At 41.8% G+C, this 20,998-nt stretch overlaps 2 long non-coding RNA genes across 3 annotated transcripts in view; one reads left to right on the forward strand and one right to left on the reverse strand.

Moving 5' to 3' along the window:
• Positions 1-6,170, forward strand: part of LOC306656448 — a 31,884-nt gene extending 25,714 nt beyond the window's left edge. The window contains exons 2-4 of one of the 2 annotated variants that reach the window (XR_013762512.1): positions 1,728-1,901; positions 4,506-5,152; positions 5,761-6,170. This is a non-coding gene — a long non-coding RNA (uncharacterized lncRNA). The remainder of the gene's footprint in view (positions 1-1,727; positions 1,902-4,505; positions 5,153-5,760) is intronic. The other variant, XR_013762513.1, reaches the window with a different exon arrangement.
• Positions 1-20,998, reverse strand: part of LOC306656451 — a 561,410-nt gene that overhangs the window by 486,024 nt on the left and 54,388 nt on the right. The window lies entirely within an intron of this gene.

The following is a 20,998-nucleotide window of genomic DNA, read 5'->3' on the forward strand; positions in this document are numbered from 1 at the left end:
TGTCGCTTTGTTGAGACATCTTGGTTTGGGTTCTCGCGCAGCCAAACCCACTTCCTCTACCATGTCAGCACTTCTGGGTTTAACTTTAGTGTTATAGTCTTATTATTGTCTTATCATCATTTTCACAGTCCTGGGTCTTAACTGTATCACTTAAGATTTTGTCTTACATGGTATTTTGAAAAATATGAGCAAAGAAAAACAGCCATGGTCAAGTGCAACGCTAAGGTGGGCAGCCTGCAGCTCTGAGGCAATGACTGGCGAAGCATAGAGTTGTGTTGAAAACCTGGATGTTGGATCAGGCAGTCCTGGGTTCAAATCCTGATTTAGCTTATCCCCAGCTGTGAGCCCAGGGTGGACTTCCTTCTTTGTAAGAGACTGTGAGGATGCTAGTTAAATGTCCTAGCAGGGTTTAGCAACCCAGAGCTCCTATTTGCAAATGGGAGCCGCCCTCTGTCCCTAGGATGCCTTTTGTCTCTCTGCCTCAGTTTCCTCCCCTTCCATTTCTTGCTTTCTGTTCTTCCTTTCCTTGCATTTTCTGGTTTGCTTCTACCTCAAGCTGGGTTCCTGAAACCAAGGTGGGTTTAGCATAAATGGTCTTTAAGCGGCCAGCAGGGCTTCATAGTTGGTCTGTTATTTAATCTCCCTTCTCCAAAGATGCTTCTTCTGTCAATCAAGAGACCTGTGTCCTCTTTTCTCCCATGGGGCCATCAGCTGCAGGGACATCCCCACAGACAATCAGGACTAAGTCAGACCCCTGTGACCTGCCAGACCCCACCCCCTGCCCCCTGCAGCCATTCCTGTGTTTTCCTTTAGAGTCCTCCTTCCCCCTGAGGCCTGAGACAGGGAGCTGGCACCCTGAGCCACGAAGTCAGCCAGGACTGTCTCAGACCTCTGATAAGTCAGATCTTGGAAGGAGGCTGCCCCCTTGCTCTTCTCCGTGTTTCCCTGTGGTCTTATCCCCAGGATTTGCAGTACATGCTTAATATTTCCTTAGGGAATCTGTGGGGGGAAAAAAGACGAGGAAAGAAAAACAGAGAGGGAAGGAAACGGGAACTCAAATGCCACTTATCCCACAAGGGAGCTGAGGCCCAACTGTGGGTCCTTCTTTGGGCAGTGGGCAGCCAGGCTTCCTGTGGTGGGAGCTCAGGCCTCTCTTCTCAGGCTTGGGTTCCACCCTGACGGTGAAGGCCCCAGACGCCCTCGCCCCTCCCTGAGAGCTCAGCCTCTTGTGCAGCCACACAAAGGTAGCCAGTGTCTGGTGGCTAATGTGACAGACTTGTCAGGGACTTCCTGCCTTTGATGCATGCCATTGCCGTGAGCTGGGTTGGGCCTCTGAAGATGAGAGGATCCTTTAGACTTCCTGAGTGTCTCAACATTCAGACTCTTGGGGTTTGTGGTTAGAGACACTGGTATGAACATTGTGTTCTATAAAGTGTGCCCTCCGGGTCTCATAAAGTGAGCCGGCAAAGCTTTGTGCAAAACAGCCCCTAACCAAACTGACCTACGGGGTCCAAAAGACCCTTGACCTTGCTGTCTTTAGCAAAAAACGAATGAATGGATGGATGTTGGAGGAAGAGGGGAACTGCCCAGGTGGGGGATTGGTGACCACAGAACTCTCCCGCCCCTGCTCTAGCACCTCAGGGCCACCTTCAGAAATTTCTCCAGCACTCGCTATTGCTGCGAGCCATGCATAGGGCACTGCATTCTGCTCCTCTTCTCCCTTACAGATGGAGAAACTGAGGCTTGGTGAGGTTGTGGCTGCCCGAGAGCACACCGACACAGGACTGGAACTCAGAGCGGGTCGACTACAGAGCTAAGAGAGACCTTTCTGTTTCAACAGCTTGCGGCGTCTGCAAAGTCAGGAGCCATTGGACAAGCTCTTTTTTAGTTACCTGACTGAGGTAGGTTTGTTAGGTCTCTCCACTTCCCCCTGCCTCTTTCCATCCTGTACTCTCTGGATGGAAGTCACTACAAACAACCCACACTTCAGAAGTGCAGAGTTATGATCAACCTCCTTGAGAGTGGAACGCCTATGGAAATTATTTGGAATACTTCTGCATGGAGAAGTGAGGAGAGTTTGTCCCCTCATTTATTCAACTTTGGTGTGTGTGTGTGTGTGTGTGTGTGTGTGTGTGTGTTTGTACTGTATATTGAACCAAAGCCTCATGCATGCTAAGTACCCCCTCTATCACTGCACTACATTACCAGGTCCTCAATCATGTATTTTCTTTGGCAGGGTGCAGGGATTGAACTCAGGGGCACTTGACCACTGAGCCGCACCCCCAGCCCTATTTTGTATTTTATTTAGAGATAGGGTCTCACTGAGTTGCTTAGGGCCTTGCTTTTGCTGAGGCTGGCTTTGAACTCTCGATCCTCCTTTCTCAGCCTCCCAACCCACTGGGATTACAGGCATGTGCCACCGCGCCCTATCTCATGTATTTTTATAAGTGTACACTACTGACACTTTCAAATAATTTGCTCATTATATTTTCAGGTGAAATACCTTTGCATTGAAATTAATGGGTCCAATTGTCAAATGAAAAATAAAATACCATAAATGTGCCAAAGAATACCTAAAAACACAAGGAAAATAGTGTGTTGGGAGGCTGAATTATAACAAATGGAGCTAATTCTTTGAAAGTGTTACTGACATATTGTTTAAACACTAGTTGATCCTGGTTGCCTGTCTCTGCTGGTCCCTGGACGGTGTCTCCCACAGCAGTGGAGCGGGGACTGTGGTTTTTGCCCTCGAAGGGCTGTCCATCATTCACAGCTTCTCTCTGGGTGACTGTCTTGTTCCCAGATTCACTTCTTCAAGGATATTGGTGCTCAGGTGGAAGTAAAGCCTCAGGTCTCCTCCCAGGGTGAGCCTCTCCCTGATCCCACAGGAGAGGGATCTGGGAAGCCCTTAATGTGAAGACAAATTGGAGAAACTAGGGAGAGGTAGAGGGTGGTTTGGGGCACGTGAAGGCCCCAGAATGGGAATGGGAAGTGGTCCGTGTTCTCAGCTGGCTTGACCTGGGTAGATGGTTCTTAACTACCTCCCTCATACCCATTTCCTGTTCTAGCAATTGTCTCTGCAGTGGGCGTGAGACCTAAGTGTACATTCTAGAAAATTCCAACCTGACCTTGGTAGAACTGTGAAGAAGTGCTCTCCAGCAATTCATTTAGGACTGACCATGCACCCCAATTCTTGGACTAGAGCGTTCAATTGTTCTGGTTTTCCTGGGACCATCCTGGTTTTCAAAGTCAAAGTACCACACCCTGGCAGACCCAAGTCTCAGGCAAACTGGGATGGTAGCTGCTTCGCTTTCACCTCCAGGTTCTAGAAAGGAAAATCTGAGGTTGGGGCAATGTGAGGAAATTGTAGGGAGAGAAGGAACTCAAGATAGCCAAAAGGAGTGGGTCGCCTGGAAGGTGGACCAGTTTGTGCTAAAGATGAGGAGGGACACAGGCAGTGAGCTCCTTGTCATGGATTGTTTATTGAGGACTAGAGAAAGAATGGATGCATGCTTTGGGGCCCAGAGATCTCTATGGTCAAAGCCACCTCCAGGCCATCTCCTAGGATTGCTCCATCTCTTCCATGGAGGAAAACTCCTACTTTCTTAGTTTACAGGAAGCACACAGAAGGGTACAGATGTATCCTGCCATGAAAAGATGTTCACAATTAATTGCTCAAGCAAGACAAGCAGGCTGTAGAATGCTTTGCAATTATTAATGTATGAGCTGTTCAGTAAATAAATAAGTTAGAAGCCACATGCCAGAATGATGCCTCCTATTATCTTTAAGCTTTTATCAGAGAACAAACTTAAAGATGCTTGTTTTGATTTTCAGAGAGGGAGAAAAAAAATACTGCAGCTTTTATTAGCATTATTTTAACACTCATAATAACATTCCAAGCTTTGAGCTGCCCACTCCATTTTACTATAAACACAAGGCCCAGAGCTTTGTCTGTAGATCTCTGTGGTTTATGCAGAGTGGTTTTTCTGCTCTTCTGGAAACTTGAATTGATGTTGCTGCCTGTTTCCATGCTGAGCACTGTGTTTGCAGGTCTTTCCTTAAACGGTCACATTGTTTTGCACCAAGTTTTCTGATATGGGTTTTATGACATTAGTGCCCTTTGGTCAAAAAGCCAAACCCAAATTTTAGAGCCCGCCAAGTCAGAACTACTACGAAAGGTCTATAGATTTTTCTTGCTTTGGGCTGCAAAATAAGACTTCAGGCCACAGTCTCTGGACCATCTCACTAAGGTTGGGAGGTTCCCTCTGTGGGGATGCTGAGCACCCAGTTCCAAGGCTGGGTAGGGACAAGCTTGCTTCTTTCTCCACTCCTGGGGAGGGTACAAAAAGCAGGTTTCCTAAGAGACCCCCAGGCAATTGCTTTCTAGACTGTCTATCTCTGACCTCAAGTAGAGGAAGACTAGATAAGTAAAACGTCTTGCCTCAAAGCTACTTCCGTGGATGTGTCCTTCAGACCTTAAATGCAGGTGTTCCTTTCTCACTCAGGACTCGGTCATTTCTCCCCACTGCGGCAGAAGCAGCACCAACACCCGCGGCTTTGCCAAGGGTATGCTTCCTCACCCTCTATCCCTGGGAAGGTGCTGGCATGGGAGCAAGCCTGCGGTACCAACCGTCTCGCTGTCACAGGGTTGGCATGGCATCTTCTCCCCTTCAGCCTCCCGTCAGCTCAGCTGGGTGTCCCAGAGGAGGAAGCACCTGCTGGTCCTGTCTTGAGGCTACGATTCTCTGCCATATAGAATGAGTCACTGCAGCACCATGGAGCGGATTTTACTCATCCCCCAGGAATGGACCCTTGGAAGACTCCAGAATGACTAGCCTCAAGTGTTCTGTCTCAGGCACAGGGCATTTTCTCCTGCCCCACGTCTGCAGTCACTTCCTCTCTGGACACATCCTGTTTCTGGGAACAGGCAGCCTGCCAGGCAGATCACAGCCTCTGAACAGACGGGCGGAGACATCCTTCCTCTTATTTCTAGTACCTGATCCCATCTTCCTTTCCAGTTGGAGATATCGATCAGCATCTCCGCTTTTCCCAGGAAGGAGAGTAGAGAAGGAGCTTGTTTCCCTTGGCAACTCCAACTTATCAGAGGTGCTCAGAAACCACCCCTGATTCGTCACCAGCTTCTCAGGCACAGGTAATCAGAAAAGGATCTAGGGCGAGGATCCATTCATTCATTCATTCAATAAATATTTATTGAGTGCCTACTATGTGCCAAGCCCTGTTCTAGATGCTGAGACACAGTGGTAAACAAGACATAGAAATCAATGTCCTCATGGCAATTATGTTCCACCGGGATGGACAGCTGATAAACAAGATAAAAATATGAAAAATTATAGCACGTTAAGAGAGTGATAAATGTTAAGCAGAGAGAACAAAGCTGGGAAAGCAAATACAAATGCGGGGTCCTGGGGAAGGGTGAATTTAAATTAAACAAAGTGGCTGGGAAATTGAATTTTGAGTAAAGGCTGGGAGGAGGCCAGGGATAGAGCTGGCAGTTAGCTGGGGGCTAGAGGATTCTACGCACAGGAAAAGAGCAAGTTCCAAGGTCCTAATAGGTTGATGAACAGGAGAAAGGCCAGTGTGGTTGGAGTGGAGCGAGGCAGGAGAGTCAGAGGAGTTAAAATCAGAGGTTAAAAGGAGCAGCTTCCTGTCATGATTGCCCTATCATGATATGGGAAGCTACTGGGTTTTAACAGAGAAGTAACTGTATACAACTTATGTCTGCAACTTATGTTTTAACAGGATCACTGGGAACAGCGATAGTAGCCTGAAGAGGGTGAGCGCAGGATGTGCAAACGGGGAGACCCCTTAGGAGGGGACTCCAACAGTCTAAGGAAGAGAGGATGAAAGTGTGGACTGGTGGGGCAGGGGCACTGATGGGCAGTGGTTCTGGAGTATTCTGAAGACAGCGCTCACAGCATCCGCTGGTAGGCCAAGTGTGGGTATGAGAACATACAAGGAGACAAAACACCTGTGTTTACAGTCCAAGTAATTGGAGAGAGGGAGCTGCTGTTAGTCAAGATGAGAAATTCTATAGGAAGAACTGAACCAGGGCAGAATGGCAGAAGCTGTGGCTTTGGAAAATTTGAGATGCTCATTATGCAATCTTGTGAATTATCAGGTAGACTTTGGAGACACAGATCTGAGTTCAGAGGAAAGGTCCTTGGGGGGAGATATAAATTTGGAATTATCCTTTCTGTTCAGATTTTTTGTTGTTGTTGTTGTTTTTGTTACTAGGAATTGAACCCAGGGGTACTAACCTACTAGCCACACCTCTAGCCCTTTTATTTTATTTTATTTTTTGCAGGGTCTCAATAAGTTGTTCAGGGCCTCGCTAAGTTGCTGAGGCTCATTTTGAACTTGCAATCCTCCTGCCTCAGCCCTCTGAGCCTCTGGGATTACAAGCTTGTGCCACCTTGCCAGCTTCAGTGTGGATTTTATTTCCTATGGTAAGTGTTTTGAAAATGTAATCTTTTAAAATTTCCAGTATGTGATTTTTTAAATGAGGTAAGTCAAATGATGTGATTTCTCCATTTCAAACCTTTAAATTATTGCTCTTTTCACTCAAGCTAAAAAAACAGTCTGAAGACAGTTTGGTAGTGTTACTGAAGCAAGACATAAACCTCATAATCCCACTCCTGAAAGTCTACTCAGCTGCAAGTCACACTCATGTGTCACAGGAGATCCAAATGACAATGCTCATAGTGGCATTATTTAAAATAGTCCCCAAATTGGAGACAGTCCAACTGCTAACCAATGGAAGAATGGATAAATTGTGATATATTTATACAATATAATACTACATGACATGAAAACAAACCATGGCTATTCACAGCAGGGACAAATTTCATGAACATATCATTGAGCAAATAAAGCCAGATACCAAAGGGTAAAGCTGTGTGATTCTGTTTGTGCAAAGTTCAGAGCAGGCAAAGCTGGTCTGCAGTGATGGAAGTTGTAATGGTGTCTGTCCTTGGCCAGTGGGTAGGCAAGGAGAGAGGAAGGAAGGGGAAGGCTTCAGGGTCACTGGGAAGGCTCTGTAGTGGAGTGTAGAAGGTGGTTTAAACAGGTGGGTCCATTTGGTAAGAATTTGTGAATTGTACAAGGACTTTCTCTGCATGCATTGTATTTCCATAAACACAGCCCTTATCTAAAAGGCCCTCCACCATATTGTCACACCCTCTTCCCAACCTCCATTTCTGGTCGCACCCCAACTTTTCTCACTCTGCTCTTGTGACGCTTTTCTCATTGCTCTTCTCCAACATACCCCCCTGGTTGTTCCTCCCTTGAGGACTTTGCATTTACAGTTCTATCTTATTCCAGATGTCCACTCCCTCGCCTAATTCAAGTCTCTCCTTGACGTTCCCCTAATTAGGGAAGTCTCCCTAACTAACCTATGTGAAATAACCTCTTTCTTCACTATTGTCCCCTTATTTTTTCTTTTTCTTCTATTTTTATAAAAAGTTGTAAACAACTAGTCAGTTTTCTATTACTATAATAAAATACTTGAAACTGAATACTTATGAAGAAAAGATGTTTCAGCTCATAGTTTTATCTGAAAGGTCAAGAATATATAGCCCCATTGGTTTAGTTTCTGTCAAGGACCAGAAGTGGGTGGCATCATGGTGGGATCATGTGCCAGAGGGAGAGATCACATGGCACGAAGCCAGAAACTAGAGTCAGGAAAAGACCAACAACAACCACCTCCCACTAGGCTCTACCTCTTAATTTATTTATTTATTTTTTTTGGCAGTGCTGGGGATTGAACCCAGGGCCTCCTGCATGCTAGACTGAGCCACATCTCCAGCCTATGCTCCACCTCTTAAAGGTCTTATTAACTTCTTATTATCACCATACTGGGGATCAAGCTCCTAACACATGAAACCCTGGGGGACACACTCTAACCATATAGCACAGTAGAAATGTATTGCTTACAGTTCTGAAGGCTGGGAAACCCAAGAACAAGGTGCAGCTGATTTGGTGTCTGGTGATAGCAGCTTTCTGCTTCATAGATGGCACCTTCTTACCACATCCTCACATGGAAGAAGGACCCTTCTTTCTTTTTTTTTTTTTTTTTTTGTGGTGCTGGGGATCGAACCCAGGGCCTTGTGCTTGCAAGGCAAGCACTCTACTGACTGAGCTATCTCCCCAGCCCAGAAGGGCCCTTCTTTATTTTTCCTAAGCATTTATCATCATTTTATATATTCTAAATTTATTTATTCATTTATTTCTTGTCTGTCTCTTATTAGAATCTAAGGTCCATGAAAATAGCTACTCTGTTATATATATGTAGATGTATATAGATATATAGATATAGATTTTTTTGATGGGGGGGGTGCCAGGGATTAAACACAGGGGTACTCAGTCACTGAGCCACATTCCCAGCCCTATTTTGTATTTTATTTCAAGACAGGGTTTCACTGAGTGGCTTAGCACCTCTGATTTTGCTGAGGCTGGCTTTGAACTTGCAATCCTCCTGCCTCAGCCTCCCAAGCTGCTAGGATTACAGGTGCGTGCCCCTGTGCCCAACTGCTGCTCTGTTTTTGTTCCCTGATATAGCCCAGTGCCTGAATCAGGTCTGGCACAGAAGAGGTGCTCACTAAATAGTTCCTGGATGACTGAATGAAAGAAATAGCAGTAAATAAGACAGATGTGATTCCTGCTCTCATGGAGAAAAGAAAGCTTGAGTCTTTAAAAGGAGTATAAATAGTCTAGCTAGCTCTGAGGTATATGTTTTTTTCTTTTGGTATTGGAGATTGAACCTAGATCTTTGAGCATGTTAAGCATATGTTCTACAACTGAGCTGCACCTCCAGCCCTAGAGGTTATATATCTTCATATTTTCTTATGGTCGTGGATGGGGACAGAGCTAGAGTGGATTTTCAATACATGGCTATTGTGAACTTGAAAGCTACATTTATTTCTAGGCTTTAGAAATTCATTCTCTCAAAGAAGGAATGAGTACGATCAATTGAATGAAGGAATGTTTTTAGCCCCATTTGGTTTCCCATCCATAGAAATAAGCCTGGATCCAAGCCTACCAACAAGTTCCTGAAAATCAGGTCCTGGTGTGAGTGAGAGATTGTGTGTCCCTTCTGAGCCCGTGTGTATGCCAACACCACCTGTTTATTCAGAGCAGCCACTCTAGGGCACTGCCGCTCCCAGATGTAGACTCTGGACTTGTCTTTATAGGCAGGAGCAAAAGAGAACAGCAAGGGACACGATGAGACCTGAAGACAGGGCTCCAGATCTGGAGAGGAATGGGTTCCTGGGTAGGGGACAAAGGAGGCTGTGTCACCAGCTCTGGAGGAAGTGCCTGGGCTGGAATCTTGGCTGGTCCTCTCGCCACCGTTCTGGTCTTCCCAATTGGCCCTCCCTGCCTGACAAGGACATTTGGCCAAAGCCTGCCCGAGGCTGCACCTGCAGCCCCCAGCCCTGCACCTGAGAGCTGGTCTCCCGGTGCAGGACAGCCCCACAGGGTTTAAAGAGTTACTTCACTGGTAAAAACCCTCCTCCAGCCTGGGGGGGGCTTTTGTTCCGCAGCTCACATACCTTCTCAAACAGTAATTAACTCTCCCGCCGGCTCCAAGTGGAAGCTAGAAAAGTTGAACACAGTGTCCCTTGTTCAGTTGGGAGAAAAGAGGCAGGAACACTCTCAGCGTCTTGGCCCGAGGGCACACACAGTGAGTCAGCGATGTCGCCCAGGAGGAGTCTGGAGTCCTGTCCACAAGTGACATGCTTGACTGTAATCACCACCCCACCCTGTCCTCCTGGTTGCTTCCTTCACAGTTCTGTGGTAGCTGTTCCCACTCTTCCATCAGCTCCCTGTCTCCTGAAAACATATTGGAATTTTCCAACCATGAGATCTTTTCTTCCTTTCTTTTTTTTTTTTGTTTTTTTTTTTTTTTTTTTTTTTTTTTTGTACTTGTGGGTTGGTAATCTTTTTCATTTCTTGACTATCATTTTCATGCAATCTTGAGGCAGAGGAGAAAAACACATAGGGACAGCTGCCATATTAAAAAGTGAAAATTCGATAATGACGCCGATATCATCATTTCAGCGAAAGGTTGCGGGGGTGGCAGGAGAGTGGGAGGAATCACTCATCCCACATTCCAACCAAATCACTCGCATCCTTCTGGGGTATTGCTCATGTGATTCTTTTCTCTGAATGTTTTCAGAGTGTGGTCATCTTCTTGGTTTGCATAAAGTTTATATCCTTCTTTTTTCACTTGACATCTTCATTGGAAGTAATTCCCTCATGTTTTGACATATTTTTTATCATCATTACTTACAAGGTTGTGTAATATTCCACCAAGAAGATTTACAAGGATACACTTTAACCAGAATCCTATTGTTGGTCTCTTGCTAAATATTCAAGGTGTTCCTGGCATGGGTTCAAAAATGTAGTGTAGAAAAGGAATGAAGAAGGCCGGTTGCACCCAGAATATTCTGTTTTATTTTGTTTTTGTAAAGAAGTATCATTCGAAACCGTCCTGTCATCCTAGCAACCCTGAAGGCTGAGGCAGGAGGATCACAAGTTCAAGGCCAGCCTCAGCAACCGAGCAAGACCCTCAGCAACTTAGCGAGACCCTGTCTCAAAATAAAAAAATAAAAAGGGCTAGGGATGTGGTTCAGTGGTAAAGCACCCCTAGATCCATTCCCAAGTGCCACACACACAAAAAATATCATTTGAATGTGGCCAGTGGAACTTAATATATTATAAGACTAGTATAAATTAATGGGAAGATATTCATAATTTAAAAAATGGTGTGGAGACAAATGAGTTGCCTGCTAAGGAGACAAAACTCGGACTCATATCTTTCACTGGGAAAAATTCCAAATGTGCCAAATATTTAGATGTTGAAAAATAAGGGAGAGAAACTATAAAAATACTTGAAAAATTCATTGGAGAATATTTTACTAGTTAATAAATGGAAATTTCATCCAAGTCTGAAACTAGGCCCAGAATCCATAAAATTTAAAAAAAAGAATGAAATGATTATATAAAAATATATTTTCTTCATGGTAGAAACCATCATAAGTGAAGTCAAGAGACAAACTAGGAAATGTATTTTCAGTTCTGCATACAGAAAGGACTAATTTCCCTTTTATACGAAGAACTCTACAAACTGGTAAGAAAACAAGCCAACAGCCTAGTAGGAAAATGAGCACAGACTATGTATAAACCATTCACAGGGAAGGAAACACATACTGTCTTTAAACACAAGAAACATGCTCATCCTCTCTCATAATAAACTCAGATGAAAACTACTAGACAGGACTAGTCTTTATAGATCAGATTGGCAAAGATCAAAAAAGTTTAACTTAGTGTTAAGGGCCTAAAATTGGACTTAGAGGACCTGGGTTTGAATTCCAGCTCCACTCCCTGTAAGTTGTCCCTTAAATCTCTGTGGAGACCAAACTGGTGATATCTACCCAAATTTAAAGTACACAACATTGGCCAGGTGTGGTGGCACATGCCTATTATCCCAGCTTTGCAGGAGGCTGAGGCAGGAGGATTGCAAATTCAAGACTAGCCTCAGCAACTTAGTGAGGCCCTAAACAACTTCTCAAAATAAAAAAAAAGGGTTGGGGATGTGACTCAGTGGTTAAGTGTCCCTGAGTTCAATCCCTGCTACAAAACAAACAAAAACAAAAAGTACACTACTTTGAATTCAATTTGTCTTGTGCAGTTAGTTTTTAAAAAAATTTTAGTTGTAGATGGGCACAATACCTTTATTTATTTTTATGTAGTGCTGAGGCTGGAACCCAGTGCCTCACACATGTGAGACAAGCACTCTATTACCAAACCACAACCCCAGCCCTGTGCAGTGACTTATTAAGTATATTTGTTGCAGGGTAGATTAATTAGCAAAAGATCAGAAACAACCTATTAAGGGAGTGGTTAAGTAAATTAGAATATATCCAAACAATATGCAGAAACTTACTGTGCACTTATATGAAATGATAAGGAACGCAACTTGGAGAAAAGATTGCATATTGTCTGTTTCTGTATCTGATACCAGTTACTCTCTAAGGATGGGGCTGGGGCAGGTTGAAGGATGCCTCTTTGATGTATTCCTCTTTGTGTTTTTTCAATTTTTAAGTGAAATCGATTGCTGGACAAGTAAACGATTTACATTTTAAAAATTAAAAGTAGAAGCTGTCAGCCATGGGACTGATCTTTAGGAGCCGCCTTCAGTGGCTCCTTGTAGTTAGGTGGAAGGCAAAGAGCACCCCTGTCCTAGGGAGAGAGTGTGAGGCCCCCCTACCCATATGCCCTGGAGGGTAAAGCTCGGAGGTGGTTGGGGAAGGGGTGGGGAATCTGCCCTATGAGGCTTAATGCTTTATGGTCTCCCTGGCTGCCTGAGCTGATCTTCCCTGTCATCTGAAGGACCTGGAGCCTGGAGACAGGACTCATTGAGGTAAGCTTGGAAGGATTGAAGTTGGAACTCCTTGGAGCCTGGGTGGCCAGCCTACAGCCAAGTTCCTGACAGTCTCCTTCCAGAGGGACCCCAGGGTGAACCCCTTGGCAACTGTCTCAAAGGTGGGCCCTTTTAGAGACTGAATGATTCCCTTTGGAAAAACCTCTTGGGATAAACAAACAAACAAAACCTAAGCAAGGTGTCCCAAGAGTCATTTCAACCATTAGGAAGATGGGTCCTTATTTGTGTACCTTTTACTGGAGGGACAAGAAAGATCAGTTATGCTTAAATAATGTCACAATTAGCAACTTCCCCCCAGTACTGGAGATTGGACCTAGGGGTGCTTTACCACCTAGTCACATCCCCAGCCCTCTTTAAAATTTTATTTTGAGACAGGGTCTCAGTAACTTGCTGAGGCTGGCCTTCAACTTTTTTTCTTTTTGTTTTTGTACCAGGGACTGAACCCAGGGATTCTTAACCACTAAGCCACATCCCCAGCCCCTTCCATGTTTTATTTTCAGACAGGGGTTTTGCTAAATTGCTTAGGGCCTTGCTAAGTTGCTGAGGCTGGCCTTGAATTTGTGATCCTCCTGCCTCAGCCACCCACCGCGTCACTGGGAATACAGGTGTGTGCGACTGTGCCCAGCCCTGATTAGCAACTCAGTGTTTTCCTGCGTTGTATGTTATTTATTTATTTGAGTCAGATTCTGAGAAGTGGAGTTTTAAAGTATGGGGGTTGGGAGCTTAGCTGTCAGTGGTAGAGCATTTGCCTAGCATGTTTGAGGCCCTGGATTTCACCCCCCAGCCCTGCAAACAAAGAAAAGAATAGTCATTTTATATATGAATTTGTCAAAGGGTTGCATCACATTTATTATTTCTACCCATGGAAAAGACAGTGAGTTCTCTCACATGAAACCATGTACACACAAACGTTCGTGACAGCAGTTTTAAAACAACCCCCAAATGAAAATCACTCACATGTCCAATAACTGATGAATGGATAAACAAAATGATTATTACTCAGTCATAAAAAGAAACAAAATACTGATGATACATTTTACAATAGGGAAAACCCTGAAAACATGATACTAAGTAAAAGAAGCCAGATACAAAAATCTTTGTGTTGTATGATGATGTTTATATGAAAGGCTCAGACTAAGCAAATCCATAGAGACAGAAGGCAGAAGAGTAATTATCTACAGCCCAGGAGAGAGGGATGGGGTTCTTTTTGGGGTGATGAAAATATTCTAAAATTAATAGTATGTGCATACAACTGTTAAGTAAACTAAAAACCACTAAATTATGAACTTAAAAATTATTAATTATATGGAGCATGAAATACATCTCAATAAAACTTTTTTAAAAAGTCTATGAAACTGACCAATATAAAGTTTTTATTTATTGATTTTTTCCTGGTTAAGTTAATATTTGAAGACTTTAATTTGTTAAAATATTTTTTGATAAACTTTATGTATAAATACTTTGTCCACTAATCATTTGGATTAGTGGGTCTTTTTCTGCCAAGTTTGTTTAAATTCTCTACATAATACAAATATAAAAGTTTTCCTAGCAGGGTGTGGTGGGGCACACCTGTAATCCCAGTGACTCAGGAGACTGAGGCAGGAGGAGCAAGAGTTCAAGGCCAGCCTCAGCAATTTAGCAAGGCCTTAAACAATTAGCAAGACACTGTCTTGAAAATAAAAAAATAGAAAGGGCTGGGGATGTGACTTGGTGGTTAGGAACCTCTGGGTTCAATCCCTGTTACCAAAAAAAAAAAAAGTTTTCCCAGCTACATTTGAGAACAGAATACAGTCTGTTTCTTTTTCTCTATATCCATTTATCTTGGATAGGCAAGACTGTAAAGAATAGCCTCAGAACATTCCTATAACCCCAGAGACTCAGGAGGCTGAGGCAAAAGGGTCATAAGTTCCAGGCCAGATTCAGCAACTTAGAATGAGACCCTGTCTCAAAAAACAAAAGGACTGGGGGTGTGACTCAGTGATAAAGTGCCCCTGGGTTTAATCCCTAGTACCACAAAAAGGTGTAAGAAACAATTTTATATGGTTAAATTAATAATTTTTCCCTTTGTGATCTCTTTTTTTATTATTTTCTGAAGGAAATAATACAAAAATGAAGAGTCAGAAACAAGGTTGCAGTGATAAATAAGTTGAAGGTTTGATTTTTTTGGAAGTATTAAAATAATCTCATGATCTAATTAAGAATTTTAAGAGCCCTAACAAATAATGAGATAGGAAATAAATATCATAAGAAGAGAAACCCCTTAAGCCAGGTTGAGGTAGCATGTGCCTGTAGTCCAGGCTACCTGGGAGGCGAAGGCAGGAGCTGGAGACCAACCTGAGCAACATAGCGAAACCCTATCTTGAAAAAACAAAAACAAAAAACAGCATATGGGGCTGGGGAGATAGCTCAGTTGGTAGAGTGCTTGCCTTGGAAGCACAGGGCCCTGGGTTCAATCCCCAGCACCTCCAAAGGGGGAAAAAAAAAAACCAAAAAACCAGCATATGATTTACAGTTCTATCATAGTAAATCTGCAATTCCTGAAGAAGTGGAAGATTTTTCTGGGAAAATATAAATGACCAAATTGATGCATGAAGAAATATCAGGGTACCCAAACAGATATGGAAGAAACTGAACATGTGATTTTTAAAAAATTAGATCAGAGAAAAATCTGAATTCAGAGAATCTGCTAGTCTGTACCAATAGCATGCAGCGAGGGAGAATCTCATTTTTCTGAAAAAGGGATTATACTTTGAAAGAGTTAATGCCCTTTGACCTCCAGGTAATTCCAATTCTAGTATTCATTCTAATAAAGTAACTAGGGATTCATAAATAAGAATATTCATGATAGGGCTGGGGCTCTAGTTCAGTGGTAGAGCACTTGCCTAGCATATGTGAGGCACTGGGTTTGATTGTCAGCACCACATAAATAAATAAAATAAAGGTCCATTGACAACTAAAAAAATATTAAAAAAAAAAAAGAACATTCAGGGCTGGGGTTGTGGCTCAGTGGTAGAGTGCTTGCTTAGTGTGTGTGTGAGGCACTGGGTTTGATCCTCAGCGCCACATATAAATAAATGAATGAAATAAAGATCCATCAACAACCAAAAAAAATTTAAAAAAAGAATATTCATGATAGATGTTTACTAATGAAAAGCTGGATACAATGTAAATATTAAGTAATTTTAGAGTGGATGATAAATCATGTATATTTATAGAATAAAATGTGACACTGATACTAATTCATATTCAAATAATATTTAATGATATGGAAAAGGTCTCATGATAAGTAAAAAATCTAAATATAAAACTGATTTTACCATATTTTTTCCCTTTTGACAAAAAGCACGTGGTAGTTAGAAATCATATATTAATAGTGATTGCATCTGAGCATTTAAAATTTTCTTTCTTGTACTTTTCTGATTTTCCAAATTTTCTTTTTTTAATTTATTTTTATTGTAAACAAATGGGATACATGTTGTTTCAGTTCAAATTTTCTATATTGAACTTGTATTACTTTTATAATCAGACAAAAATTTACTAAAAACATCTAAGTTTGCATAGCATAAGGGAAAAAGGAAATACAACAAAATGATAAGAAAGTTTATCTTTGGGTGGTAGATAATAGGCTATTTTTAGTTTCTCCTTTAGAGTGTTCACCATTTTCCAAATTTTATAATAAGCAATTATTGCTTTTATAATAAATATTTAACAACATCAGTCTCCATTGGCTAGATGATACTTCATTAGTACATAAACTATTACATTGTACATTTTTTTTATAATTTATTTAATGTCCTTTAATGTTATGAGCACTTTATGTTGTTAAACATTCACCCAAACACCGTTTTAATGATTGCATAATATTTCTTATAGCTTTTGTCATCTTCAGAAGATTTTATTTTTATTTTTTAAATTCATACTCTGCTCCAGTGAACATTCTTGCTCACAGCTAATTTTCAGAAATTCATCCAATTTTTGAGTTCTCCACATCTCCTCAGTAAGTATAAGCAGTGTTGAGTTTCTCTCCAGAACAATAGGGCATTTATTCCCTCCCCAGGCAGGCAGTTGGCCAGTGCCCTCCAACTTGAACGTGCATGTGATCACATGGACATCTTTTTAAACTGCAGGTTCTGGTTGGGCAGGTCTGAGCGGGGCCTGTGGTCTAGCACTGTTGTGATGGACTTCCCCTGAAATCCATGGCCAGTCTGTCCTCTGTGGATTCAAAACTCAAAAGCCCTTTCTCTTGTCTCAAGGTCTGTCTCAACATAATTCCAATCCCAGCCTTACTACATTGGTTCTGGATCCTTCCTGCAGAACCACATGGAACTTTAATTCCCTTGAACTTGACAGTTTACCAGGACTTTTAAGGCAGATGTTAGGTTCCCCTGAAATTTTTTTTTTTTTTTTTTTTTTTTCTCAGCTTCTTGGAACCTTCTTCCTTGGACATGACTTGAAGTCCCTTAGCACTTTGATTCTTCTCCCACTGTCCTTTGGACAGTGTAATACCTGGGGCTTTAAATGTTTCTTGCAGTGTGGGGCTGACAGGCTGAGTAGCGGGGGACCATGCTGCTTTTCATCCTCCATGGAATTCTGCTATGGTTTCAGCCAAAAGTCCATGCCAGAGCAATGACTCAGACTGAGCGCATTGTCAACTAAAGGCCTGAAGTCATTTCCACAGCGGCGGCTGTTGACTAGCACCTCCCTCAACTTCTGCTTGAGCAGTTGACTCTTTGGACCCAAGACCCCCAACGGACCCCTGTTAAACGTCAGTTTTCTCACATTTTTTTTTTTTGCAACTGACTCAAGAGAGGGGTACCGTGACCACAGGAAGGGGGCAGTGTTGAGTTAGGGAATCCCTTCACTATTTGGACCAGTGTGAAGGTGTCACTGATAATTGCAAATTGTACCTTTATCTGTTTCATTTAGGAATCCTGCTATTGACACTCAAATGTTTCTGAAGAAAGAATTTTATAGAATCTAGAGTTGATGATAATGAAGTTTTTATTTTTAGCTTATCAAAGTGACCTTTCTCCTGTGTAACTACTCCTCTTCCTCTGCCCATTCATCCAACATGGGGTGAAATATGAATTAGTAATATGTGACACTACTAATATATGCAATATGACTCTAACGTACCCTCTTAGTAGAAAATGGAGAACACATCGAAGTTGAAGAAAATGAAAATTCTGTACATTTGATATCTTTTCTTTATTTCTTTCTTATTTGCATATTTTATTTGCTAAAACTTAAATTTTTTTTCAGTACTCGAAATTGAGCCCAGGGCCCTCTACCTCTGGGCTATATCTCCAGTCCTTTATTGTCTTATATTTTGAGACAGGGTCTCACTAAATTTGCCCAGGCTCCCAAGTAGCTGGGATTAAAGGCATGTGTCACATGCCTGGCAAAACTCAGTATTTTAACTGTTTTATTACATGAACAGTAAATAGCCATTATAACTGGGTGTGGTAGTATGCACCTATAATCCCAGCTGCTCAAGAAGCTGAGGCAGAAAGACCACAGTTCAAGACCAGCCTGGTCAAGTTAGCAAGATCCTGTCTCAAAATAGAAATATAAAGGGCCAGGGATATAGTTCAGTAGTAGAGAACACTTGCCTAGCATGCATGAGGCCCTGAGTTCATTTCCTAGTACAAAACCACAATGTTTATTATAGAAAAAGTGGAAAATACAAAATTGTCAAAGAAGAAATAAAAATCCCTACAGTCTCATTATCTAGAAACTATTTCTAGTTACATTGTGATATGTTTCCTTTAAGATATTTAAGCTTGCATATAGATTATTTTTTTAAGAAATCAATTTATATGACTACTAAAAGCATTAAATAATAGAAATGGATTTATACACTAGCACTATATCATAAAGGTTTTTTAACTTGACACGTTAGAAGTATTTTTCCCATGTCAAGAAATATAAATATTTGTATATTCCATATAATTAAATATATAAACATTTTATGTATTTAATAAATATATTTTTATATTATTTTAATGATTATGTATACTCCATAGTATGAAAGTACCATAATCTATTTAACTGATCTCCTATGATCAGACGTAAAGTTAGCTTAGAATATTTTGCTGTTTATTTCAAACAAAATCACTCCACTCAGTAATGTATTATTTTTTGGGGGGGCAGGTAGAGACTGAGGGTCAAACCCAGGGCCTTGTGAATGTGGAACAAGCACTCTAGCACTGAGCTACGGCTCCAACCTGGGTCACATGTTCTTTTGTTCTTTTTTTTTTTTTTTTTTTTTTTTTTTTTTGCGGTGCTGGGGCTCGAACCCAGGGCCTTGCAAGGCAAGCACTCTACCGACTGAGCTATCCCCCCAGCCCACATGTTCTTAACCTCATTGTAAACATGTGCTATTCAATGATGCCTAACCCTTAAACTTAATTTCATTACAAATATACATTTCAATACATTGATATAGTTTCTTTGCTTGGTACTTTTAGTGGCCCTGTGATATTCTATAAAATTGAATGTATTGCAGTTGGGCATGGTGGTGCACTTCAGGAATCCCAGCAACTGGGAGAGGGTGGGTGTTGAGGCAGGAGGATAGCAAATTCGAGGTCAGCCTCAGCAATTTAGTGAGGTGCTAAGTGACTTAGTGAGACCCTGTCTCAAAATAAAAAATAAAAAGGGCTTGGGATGTGGCTCAGTGGTAAAGCACCCCTGGGTTCAATCCCCAGTACCCCCCCAAAAAATTGAATTTATTGTAGAACTGGGATATATAGTTCAATGATAAACTGCCCCAGAATCCATCCCCAACACCTAAAGAAAAGAAAAAAAATTGAATTTATTGCAGATTGCTTAGCTATATGTAATTAAAAATGGCACATTAGAAATTGATATTTCCAACAAGAAAACTTCACAATGAACAGTAAACAATCCAGCAGATAGTTTGTTTTTATTGTCTGTATTTCTGTATTCTATGTATTTTTTGTATTCATACTCATGAAGATTTCCATATTCATGCCTCTCCCCAAGAAGATCCTGAGATAAGGGAATGCTTGGAGAGATGTCCTTGCACAGCTCCGCAGGACAGGAATTCCCTCTTCTTTCTTGACTGGCTCACTTGCTTTCCATGGCTTCAGTTCTATGGAAAACTATTTTGGAAAGTGTTGAGTGAACTGACTCTGTATGTTTTCACATTGTGAGGATTTACTCTGGAAGAATATTATTTCACCTGTATTTAGAGAAATTTGCTTGTTTTGGCAACCGCTCTCTTGTTATGAGGATTCACATGATTCAGATTTCACGTTCTGAAATGCTGTGGGCCAGGCTCTGTGCTGGGTAAGTTCATACCTAAAGACTACATTTATGAATGGGCTCATAACTCACTGCCTTTCTTTAACATTAACTCTAGAATGTTTTCAGTGCCTACATACAGTCACAGATTTAAATTCTTAATGGCAACAGTGAATGAGTTCAGATGAATTCAGAACAAAAACCTATGGGTCTTTTCAGATGAATTAGACCACAATGTTTTAATAATTTTGTAAGTAAAAGATTCTAATATGGAGGGGAAACACCCTTGGGCCCCTATAAAGATATCATAAGTCATTTGAAGGGTATTTTTAAAGACAGCTACTTGATAATTAAGAAAGAATTCCATTCATTTCAAGTTTATGGGGTTTGGCACAATAAATATTTGTTGAATGAATGTGTAGCTTATATTTATTTTGCCAGGTTTGTAGAAACTATTGGGTCTGAATGATTCCATATGGAGTATGTTTTGAGGCAGGACACAGTCTGGGTGGAATTTTGTCTTTGGGTTTAAATATTTGGTTTTCAGGTGCTCTTCTCATGTGGTCTGGTCTTTGCCTAGCCTTCATCTGTTGACCATAGTGCTGCTTTTTAAACTCTGCCTTCATGTCCTACCTCTTGTCCTTACTTGTTAGCTCTGGCTGAGTTCTCGTCTTTGAGGAACCTAGGTGATGTTGGCCATGAAAGAAACCAACCTTTCCCCTAAATTCAAATGTAGGAATGGGGTGTTAGAACATCAGTCTTTCTGTGGAAGGAGAAAATAAAACCTTTTTTTTTAAAAAAAAATTTTTTTTTTTTCAGTTCCTATTCAAAAAGTCACACCTTTCTAGATCCTAGCTAGGTCTCAAGAGGCCTTTTGAATTTCTTCCCTCCCTTTTGGCACCCTGCCTGGCCTCTGTGTGAACAAACCCATGCTGGAGGGCTGGAGGATAAGGGACCACAAGGAACAAAGGCAAGCCACCCCAGCTGAGGCCATCTTAGACCAGCTCATCCCCAGATGACTTGCCAGCTGACTAAAGAGGCATGAGCGAGTCCAGCTGAGATCAGAAACCCGGCCCAACTTTCTGACCCATATAATTGTGAGCTAAATAAGTTATTGTGGGTTTACTCATTGAATTTTGAGGTGGTTTGTTATATAGCAAAGCTGAGTGGTACACCCTGCAAGGGAGGCCTGGTCACATCACAGGTTTCCTAACTGGCTCAGTTTTACTTGATAAGACAAATTGTGGAGCTGTCTTACTCTTCCCTAAC

The sequence above is a fragment of the Sciurus vulgaris genome (genome assembly GCF_902686455.1).
Source record: "Sciurus vulgaris genome assembly, chromosome: 3".
NCBI classification, from domain to species: Eukaryota; Metazoa; Chordata; class Mammalia; order Rodentia; family Sciuridae; genus Sciurus; species Sciurus vulgaris.